The sequence below is a fragment of the Aristolochia californica genome, unplaced genomic scaffold (assembly GCF_029961685.1).
Source record: "Aristolochia californica isolate CCGP_79_NKW_82.1479 unplaced genomic scaffold, dmAriCali1.0.hap1 SCAF_9, whole genome shotgun sequence".
Taxonomy (NCBI): Eukaryota; Viridiplantae; Streptophyta; class Magnoliopsida; order Piperales; family Aristolochiaceae; genus Aristolochia; species Aristolochia californica.
The window spans coordinates 1,597,410-1,607,892 of record NW_027182290.1 but is presented as its reverse complement, the minus strand read 5'-3'; positions in this window follow the sequence as shown (position 1 = coordinate 1,607,892).

The following is a 10,483-nucleotide window of genomic DNA, read 5'->3' as shown; positions in this document are numbered from 1 at the left end:
AAGAGAGGCCGAGAGACGTGAGAGAGAGACTGGTGAGCAGTCGATTTATAGCTGCCTAGGACAGAACAGAACAAAAACGACCGGTGAGACCGGGCCCACACTTTCACCCGGAAAATCCTGAGGGCCCTCGCGGCCCCACATCGCCTGACTCCTCCGCCGTCTTCCTCCTTCGACCGGCCCCACACCTGCCGTTCACACGTGTTCCTCTTCCACTGTCGACGTCGCACATACCCACGGATTTCGTTCCCCCCATTCCAAACCCGATACATAGTCCGCCTCACGTCCGTGTCACCGCGATACTTAATTAACAAATTGCCTCTAAAAAATATCGGAGAATTAGTCGGAGAGAAAATTTTAAGAGAGGAAAAAGACGCAGTACGTTCGCTCGCCCCTTGTAAAAGGTCCGAAACAAGGAGCTGAAGCTGCGGTTCGTCTTCTCTACCTAACCTGGTCCAACAAAAAACCAGCGACAACAGTTTTTTTTTTTTTCAGTTTTTCTTCTGTATTTGTCTTAAATCTAACTTGAGAGTAGAAACGGAGGCTCCCTTTTTTTTTTTTCTTTTCTTTTCTCTCTCTCTTTCTGCCTTTTTCTTCCGTTCCAGTTCCAAATTACAGAGGCAGACAACCTGAACGGGTAGAGAGCGAGAGAAGAAATGGGTGCTTGCTTTTTCTTCTACGTTCTACCCAGACGGTCCAACGAATCCAGATCCAGATAACTTAATTGGTTTTTCTTAAATGGGTCGCCGTTATTTAGTTATTTGCGTCGAGATTTCTCTCCCGTGTTTTTACTGGAACACGTGTCTGGCCTTGGATGATTTCTTTTAGAAGCATTAATGGGGACTGTCCTGGTCGATGCCCGTCGCCGGCGACACCTGGCTCTTCCGTAAGCCGTTGGCAGATACATTGAAGTTTCTCCTCAGGGCAAAGAATCGAAGAAAAAACTGGAATCCATTATAGACACGTATCGAGAGCCGCCTGGGCGTTTGATCTTACTTGTTTCTTACATAATGCCGCTGTGTCAGTCAGTCAACAGAGCGACGGGACTTTTCCGTCCCTGGCCACTTCTTCTAAGCTTCTCTGCTGGATGCACTGAAGACCCCCCAAAATGAGGAAATTGTTTGCCATTTCCTTTACAATTCGTGCATGCATTGGCCTGGGCATAATGACGGAAAAGGCAAAAAAGGAGACGAGAATGTTCGGCAAGGATCACCAAGAGAAGAGAATTCGTCGGTTACACATCACATTAACTTTCTCCATTTATTCTCCAGTTCGTAAACCCAGAAAACAAGTGTGATTTCGGGAAAGAACAGATACTGAACGACTTACTAAAATTTTCTATCTTCATCTTCTCTCCCATACGTTCCGTCTTAAAAGCGCCCACAAGTTATCAAACAGCCAACCGAGAAAAGAAAAATCAAATCCCTTAATTTTATATTTTTCACCGAATTGTTCAGTCACATGTAGCATTTGCAATTTCGAATTCCAAGCTAAAAGGGCAGCAGCAGCTGCAGTTAATGGAACCTGAATCTCCTCTTTTCAATTTTTTCTCTGCTAGTCCTTTACGAAAGCATGAGATTCTCCTCGTCAGACCTCGCCCCCTCCATTTCAGAATCTGAAATTTTCCTTCACATGGCAACGCACATTCTAATTCTCTCCCTCTTTTGGTCAAAAGTCCAAACAGGTGGCCTTCCAAATGCTCCGAGAAGACTCGGTAGGTTTGACAGAGATTCTTAATCACAAAGTAACCCTTTTTTTTTTTCTACGCCTTAATACGCGCTTTCTTTCATTTCTTAATCAGATTTTTTAGCAGTTGCGCTCGCTTCTCCTTCATATTAATCCCCGCTTAAGCCTCTAATTAAGCATTACCAGATCTCCCTTTCCTATTTTTCTCCGCTTTTGGAGCTCCTTTCCTATTCGTAACGTGCTAGCTGGCTACCCTACAAGAAACATCCACGAACTCCCTGCTTTTCCACCGTAGAAAGCTGACCGACCCCTTTTTTGGTTTACTTTCTCGACCCACGTGTCAGTCTTGCCAGCTGGATTTTAACTAACCTCTCATCCGCTGGATTTGTTTCATAACTATTTATTTATTGTTTAATAGTAAATTGGTAATTAATTAAATTTATCTAAATGTTTAATTCCATAAGAATCTTTATTCTATTTTCAATTTATTTAATAAATAATTAATAAATCAGTAAAATTAACACCCTTAATTATGATTTTCAACTCTAATTCTCGTACTCAAGGACTCACAAGTCCGATCGGAGACTTGACTCTAACCAAGGAGACTTGTTCACTATAAAAGGCTCAAGTCTCCTCCAACCCCCACCCCAATTGCTTTATCCTGATGCCGACTTAATTAAATCATGAGTTGATTTAATAATAATTATAATTATGCTTTAACCACGTGGAGAATTCCAATTGAGAGATAGAGAACGGACCGGAGGGACAAGAAAGATTAGTATTTGGTCCGCGGATTCCTGAAATGGACCGGGTCACATGTACGATGTGGACCACGCGTGCCATCGTGACGTGCGGGTTCCACCCCTCGACGACATTGACGTGTTTATTAAAAACCAAGGGAGTTGTTTTTTACGGGCTATAGTCGTTGGAGAATCTTAATTAGGAGGAAAATTGAGTCTAGGTCACATTAAAAAACAGTCGTGTTATGGTACACGTGTTGAAAGAAAAATAAGGGTTGGGGTGACTTTGGGGTCCTTGAACCTACAGATTTGTGGACAATCAATGTGACATCTAGTTTCCTTTCGGTACAAGTCTTTTGTTTTTTTTATCTGCTAGGGTTTCCGAGAATGTTTTTTCTAGGGAGAAGCCTAACGTTACACCCCACCCTGTTGTTATTTATGTGACTTATTTTCTTCATCATAAGAGAAAAAAAGGTTGACAGAAAATGTGGGCATTAAGAAGTGGAATTCAAAGCAAAAATGATTTGTTTGTACACCAAGTACACATAATGGTTATTGGGCTAACCACTCACACTAGTGATTACTAGTGATGGTTGTCCAAGTCGCAGCATGTAGAGGGCACGGGGTCCATGACGGAAGGCATGTCGCTCATGTAAGAGACCATCAACGCCAGAGGACGCAACTCCGGAGCCCTTCCCTTGCGTGCTTGACCGCTTGCTTGAGAGCGACGACCCCTTTATCCGACCCCTCCGCAGGCCATGCACCTAGACGTTTCTTCTTCCTTCTTCACATCAGCCTCAGCATCCAGGCTTCTTTTCATCGATTGTCCCATCTTCTTAAAAGCAAAGCTCTGAACTTGTGTGTCAGGAGGGTGAGGGGTGGAGGGTGGAGGGGGGTGGTTCTCTCAGAAGCACTTCCTTGCCTCTCTCTTACATGTTCCTTTTTCTCTGGGAACTTGGTGTTGATTCTAGTACATGTTGCTTTCCATCAGCCTTTGTCATTCTCATTTGTGTTCACTTTCCAGCTTATTCTAGCAAAAATGATCAGGGTTCTATAATGTTTACATAATTTTTCACGTGAATAAGTTTTATTCATCTTATTCCATTGTTCTATAGGACCGACATATCCCATCCGATGTTCACCGGTTCCTTTTTCTTACATAGTCTCAAATGATGTTTTATATTAATTAAGAGAGTGTAGGCAACAATTATTGATCATTTTAACAATCATAAGGTATTGGTTCCTCTTTCCTTGTGGTTGCCATTAAGCTAAAATTAATACTAAAAAAAATTAAAAATTCTTACCCAGGAGTGGAAGTACATTCCCTAGTAAGCTAACAATGTGATCTACCAAAATGATGCAATAATCCGAGAAAGATTCACTTCAAAAGGTGAATGCTAAATAATACTTGTGTGGAAGTGCAAGAAAGAGATAACAAGATCTAGTAAGTACATGAATGGTGTCGATTTTGATTTAGGGCAGGAGAATAAGTACTTTTTAGAGCAAAGAAACATTAAAAAATAAGATTGGAAGTATCAATTGCTACTAATTCACATATTATTTATTATTTAAGTATTACTTTATAACCTCCATTATGAGTAGCATGCCACTGTACAGTTACTTTTTATCTTTATACCCGTATTATTTATGTTGATGGTAGTATTAATGTAAAAGTTATTTCTAATAGACATACTTTTTCGAGGGATCATTAGTGCGTCATGTTTCCTATAAATACTTTTCTAACTGAAAATTCTTAACACAAAAATCATATAATTTTTCAGGTAATATTTTTCTGCCAAGATGGGTTAAAAAACCATATGAATTTCTTGGAAATTTTCATGTAATTTCCTAGTAAGGCACTAAGAGGCCTAAAATAAAATTTAAAGTACACTTAATAACTCACCAAAGGTCCCATTTAGTTTAAATGGCTGTCACTCTTATTGAGCCATTAATTTCATCAGTTGTCAATTTTTCCTGCTCCTACTAACGCATAATCCTTATTTTTCCTGATTGTGTAGGAAATAGCCCTGTAAAGTGGAAGAATAAAAGAAAAAGAAAAAAGATGAAAGAGAAAAGACGAAACGAAGTCGTTTTAACAGAAAACTGCCCCGATGCCAACGGTAGTGCGGTTACCGGCCCCACGACGGCGGCCGCACATTTTATCTAAAGATGTTGACGTGTCCACTCTCGGCCAACCACGGTAGTGATGGAGATCTTCCCGCCACCTTCCAATAAAAGCACGAACTATATTTGAAATCTGATATCCGCATTTCATCCCCTTTCTCTCTTAAAGAAGTAAAAAACAAAAAAAACTCGGAACTAATATAGATTTCTCGGCAACTACCTCCCCAGAACCCAGATTAGACTATCATCGTCTACGATTCTTCAAACGGTACAAGGATTAATTGGCAAATTCGGTAAAGATTGGATTCTTTCTTCGAACTTCTCCTGCTTCTGCTTCTTTTATTATTATCATCTCCTCTTTTTTTTTTTACGATCTCGTGGACGGGATGAATCGAATCTTACCCAAACCTTCTGCAAATCTTTAATCCTTATGATGGGCAAGATCATTATGGAATTTGAGGATATTTTTCATCGTAAAAGTAGTTGATCAGATCTTTCTTTAAGTAAAGCTAATCAACGACCTCTCCTTTGGTCGTTTCGAAAAACTGGATGAAGCGAGATTCCACGCAATGCTTGCGAAAGTGCGACGTTTGGGCTGTGAAGTCATGGAGGGCTTCAGTGTGTTTCTCAACCGTGGAAAGGTTCAGAATTTCAGGGGATAATGGCGATGGGTGAGGAATGGGCATTAAACGATCAAAAGGGTGAGAGAGAAGTTCTGGGAATAAAGAGTTTCTTCCCTGTTGAGCATCCTGCGATACAAGTGGTGGAGGTATTAGATTTCAAGTTGCAGCCACGCAAGTTGATTGAGAAGGAATTCCAGAGGATGTGAACTAAGCTTTGAAATTCTTTCTTTTTTCTCTCTTCTCTCAAATACAGGTAAAGAGGTCAAAGTGAGGAAGTAGGCCTTAGATTACGTACTAATGGTATCAAACACTACTGATGAGGTGCAGTTAATGATTTGCCATCCTACCCCTTATAAGGGTGAAATTATAATTTTAATAACAAGTTTTGGATATTTATCTTTTTTATTGCAAAAAAAATAAAAAATATAGGGTAATGACTGGTATCAGCCACGTAAAAAATACGATAAATTTTACGTAATACCTAGCCTTAGTCAATGGACTTGCATACGATCAAATATCATTTGACTAAGAACTTCAAATTCCAGTGGGATTTCATCACTAACATGATTTGCAAACCCACTTGATCATGACGTCTATGAGGTGGTGATCACAAGGGAGCTAGAGGGGAAAAGGATTTTCATTGTTCAATGCTTCATATGATTTGAGTTCCTCCTAGTTGCACTTAAAATAAGAAAAAGCTAAAGCCCTTCGAAGAGACTGCGAGAGAGAGAGAGTGAGAGTGAAGGAGGCTCCTCAGCCACCACCCATTAGAAGCTAGAAGCTAAGAAGCTTATCTCTGTGAAATCAAATCTCCATATCTCATCCTATTGGGTGCATATACTCATCCACTTTCCACTGCCCAAATCCTTGCACGCGAGGGTCCTAGAAAAGAAGAGCCACCCATGTGTCATGCAAAGCATATAAGCCAGAAACAGGATAGAGGCCATCTTTTCCTTGAACAGGCTGCTTCATTTTATTTGGTTTCCAGTTGGTAAGGTGGAGTTACAGGTGGCAACATGTAAAAAGAAATCAAAGAAATGGAGAAAGCAAGCGCCTAGATCGGGTAGAACTTATCACGTGGGGGAGTGTCAAAGCCCGAAAGATCAAATCGCCAAATGCAAAGCAGAATTCAGTCGAATCATCCCTTTCCTCTCCACCTTTCGGGATAGTAAAAACAAACACATACTGTGAGCTATGATTTCAATCCCCAAAGCTCTTTCCTAGTCACTTAAAGGAAAACGCTCTTTGGATTGATTGATTTGTTTCTCGTTTAAGTGGGGTCTTCCGTTTATGAGATGACTGGTTTTGATTTTTCCTTCCAGCATGTGTCTTTTTTCTTTTCAACTTTTCCTTTTTCCCTGTTTCATGATCGATCATGTTTGGAGGATACCCATTTGCTGTTCTCCCACAGATCTTCAATATGATGCTAATTCAATTTGCCATTTCAGGCATATGGGTTTTCAGTTTTCTCCTCTCTGATGGTAATGAAACAAGGGAATACCCGCTTCATCATGGGCATCGACCTCGTTTATCTGATATAACAATCCATTGATACCCGTGCTTTTTCCAGGGACATGATAGAAAGATGAGAAACGGGGTCTCTTCTTTAAAATCCCGTAAGCACCATTGAGGATAGGTACTTGTCCTTTCAATGACCCTATGGCTGTGAGTGACTTTTGGAGCCAGAGCGAGAGCTTTTCAACTTCTTTTGGATCACCCTCTTCGTGATATTAAATACCTCCTCTCAATGGAAAACTCTTGTGGGGCTCCAAACATCATATCCACTACTGCTAAGGGAGATTTGATTGATTGAAGGGCACTTTTTGAAGTAGCAGAAGCCATGCTTGCTTGGTGGGAGTAAATACTCTGTGGCCGAACTTCTGAGAAAGTTAGGTTTTGGAAAGAACCACCAGCCACCCAGTTCAGAGAAAAGGAAGCATTGGGTCAATGGATTACCCACCACCACCAGGCTATCATTCGCAACAAGCAACCCATCTCTGTTCAAGTCTTCTTCATTTGTAGAATTTCAAATAATTCTGGGGAGAGTGTCTGCATCTCTCCTTTTTCTCAAAACATTTAGAAGTACATAAAAGATACAAGTGAAAGATACATCTGTTCTGTCTTTGATGTCTGGTCATCCTTTTATTCATCATCTTACGTTTTTTTTTTCCTTTCTAAAAGAACTGATTCAGATGGTTAAAGAAACCTGACTTGTTCAAGTTCACTCAATTGTGGCACTTGGCTGCTGCTCATCAAACTTGAGGCAAAAGCAGGTTTGGCCCGGTGGCCTGGTCATTTGTTCTGCTTTCTAGCTTAGAGTGAGTCAGTCATCCACTAATTAGTATCTTCCACCAAAAGGGTAACTGAACTGTTTCTTGGATCTTTCAATCGGGACAATAATTCCCATACTTTGCCAGAAAACCAGCTTGTGCTCTATGATTCCTTCCCTCGTCAATGCAGGCCAAAATCTCTAGTGTCTTGACTTGTGGGTGGTATAGATGAGACTGATCAGAGGAAACAGCATATGTGCTGGAGACTGCAATCTGCCTTCAGTCACCAGTCAAAGTTAAAAAAGGTGAAGAGAACCTAACTATCAACTGGTCCACCAGCATTACTGGGGAAAGTAGATAGCAAAGAAGAGAAAGAACAAAAAAAGTCGGCCCTTCTGTTACTTAATGCCCCTTCTCAAGAATCTCCCCAAGTCGGTGCAGTTGGATGTTTATCCATTCAGACTGACAATCCCAGAAGCATGTATGAAGGAAAGAACTGTGTATTAGTCGATCATAATAAGCTACTGTGCTCCATTAAACTATCAAATTGATGTGCCTAGTGAATCCAAGGAGAGTGATAAAGGTTATGTCCCCACTCAACCAAATCATTTTATGTCAATGTAATTGATTCAGCAAAAGCGAACCCTGTAAAACAACAGGAGAATTGTGAAGTGAAGGGTGCCGACTTGACCCGCTTTACTATCAAGAATCAGCAACCTGGGTGATCCAGTCGACAACTCTCCATTCCATCCGTGCACATATTGGCTGTGGGGCAGATTGATAATTAGTTGAAACGGGACAAATTATCGTCATCACCACCTCCTCGATTACGACAAATGGATCATATCAGCTCACCTCAAATGAACTTCAGATTAGTGCTAACCCCTCAATGTCGGCCACATAAAGCTTCTAAGCTCATATCCTCTCAAAGTAATTGGATTAAGAAGAAACAAGTGTTAGTCAGACAAACTGCTACTGTTGCTGTTTGTTTTATATGCCAGAATCTGCTGGATTTTGGTATCTTTTACCCTGTGGAAGTATGGTTTTAAGGATAAACCAGGATGAATCAGATAAAAGTGAAGTTGTCTGGTAAGCTGAAGTTATTGATCAGAAATGATGAGTTAACATATTCAATGGAAAAGGTTAACGGTGTTATCCGTTTGCTTTGTAGATTGGAATGGATTGGGTTATCTTTGTTTTGCTTTTCTTCTTCTTTTCCCTGTAACTTGGCTGAGGTTTTGGATGATCCTTACCGACAAGCTTTTCAACAGAAAACGGCGATGCTACAACAGGGTGTGAGAGTAGCCAATCATTTTCTCCACTGTTACAGTTTTGGACTAAACTGGGTAAGGCTGGAGCCCTTTCAAATCTGGAGATTTGACGTTTCAGCCAGCAAATTGATTCCACTCGCTCATCCTTTTTACTGGTTTCTGCTTCCCACAAAAGGAAACAATCGCGGGGAATTCTGGAGCTTATCCGAGATGCAGTTTGAAACTAGAGTGCAGTGAACTTATGACTGATTGTGGGCTACAGCCCAATTCGATTAACCCTTTCCATGGAAAGAGCATAGCGGTGGGGGTCCCTTGTTTTGGTTGCACAAGAGAATTTTCCCTTGCGACGAGTAACCCTCTCTCTCTTTCCCCTTTCCTTCCCTCTATTTGGGGAGGGGAAGACTACATCTTCTAAAGGGGAGGAGACTCCATGAAGCTAAATCAGAGGAAAGGGGGTAAACCCCTCTTTTACATGGGGAATTTTCTCCCACGGTTTATCCAATATAAAAAATTATTTGGTGTGAAACATACGAACCGCTATGATCATGGATCATGATCGAACAACTAAGATAACCGTTTCGCACCAACTTTTATAAGTTTTGACTCGTTTTCGGGCCTTAATTTACATTGGCCCAAAAAAAGGTCTTTCCGACTTGGTTGGATCCAAGTTTGATAGACATAGTACCTAGGACTTGCCATGGTCGTGAGATTGGTTTACTCCAATTGTTCACTAACACTAGCCCACACAAATTTAATAGGTCCAATCCATCCCTGGCATTAAACGTGGATTTAGTTATGCGGTTTATAATACATAAGGAATATCACCAAAATAATCATTTAAAATAACTTATTTTGAAAAATATCGATGTCATCAAATTATTTTGAAAAATACCCAACTTTGTCTGATCCACTGCACATGTGTACAGTCAAAGGTGACATGTAAGCTTTGACTGCTTACATATCACCACGTTATCAGTGCAATGAAGTTAGATGAACACGTCGTCTGCTGTCATTAAATGATAAAAATTTGAATCATTTTTTTTTAAAAACATAAAAAATCAAATACACTTTTTATTACCTTATATCTAAAATAATAAATTATTAAAAAAATCTAATAAAAAAATTAAAAAATTAACTCTTACTTATTTAACACCATTTAATATCAATAAAATGTATTTATTAATTAAATTTTTTTATCGTTACACTTTTTATTACTTGATAATTTTAAAAATAAAAATAAAATAAGTATACTAATTAGATTTACAATATTTAGAAAATTAAAATATTTAAAAATTTAAAATATTTATAAATTGAAAAAATATACAAAAAAATATTTTAGAGTTTAAAAATACAATTTATTTGTATATTTTTTATCACATTATTTAAAAAATAATAAATTATTAAAAAATATATTATTTAATTAAAACTCGTACAACACCTTTTTTTATCAATTATAAATATTTATTAACTGAAAAATATGAAAAATTTACTTGAGTTTAAAAAATAAATGTACAGGTACACTTTTTATTACCTTATATTTAAAATAATAAGTTATAAAAAATCTTACTCTTACCTATTTAACACCTTTTTATTATCGATTTAAAAAATATTTTAATTAAATTTTTTGAAAATTTTAGTTTTGAGTTTTAAAAAATCATATTTTTCAATACATTTTTTTCAAGTTTATCGATAGACTTTTTATTACCTAATATTTAAAATAATTGAAAATAAAATAAATATACTAATTAATTAAAAAATCTTACTCTAACCAA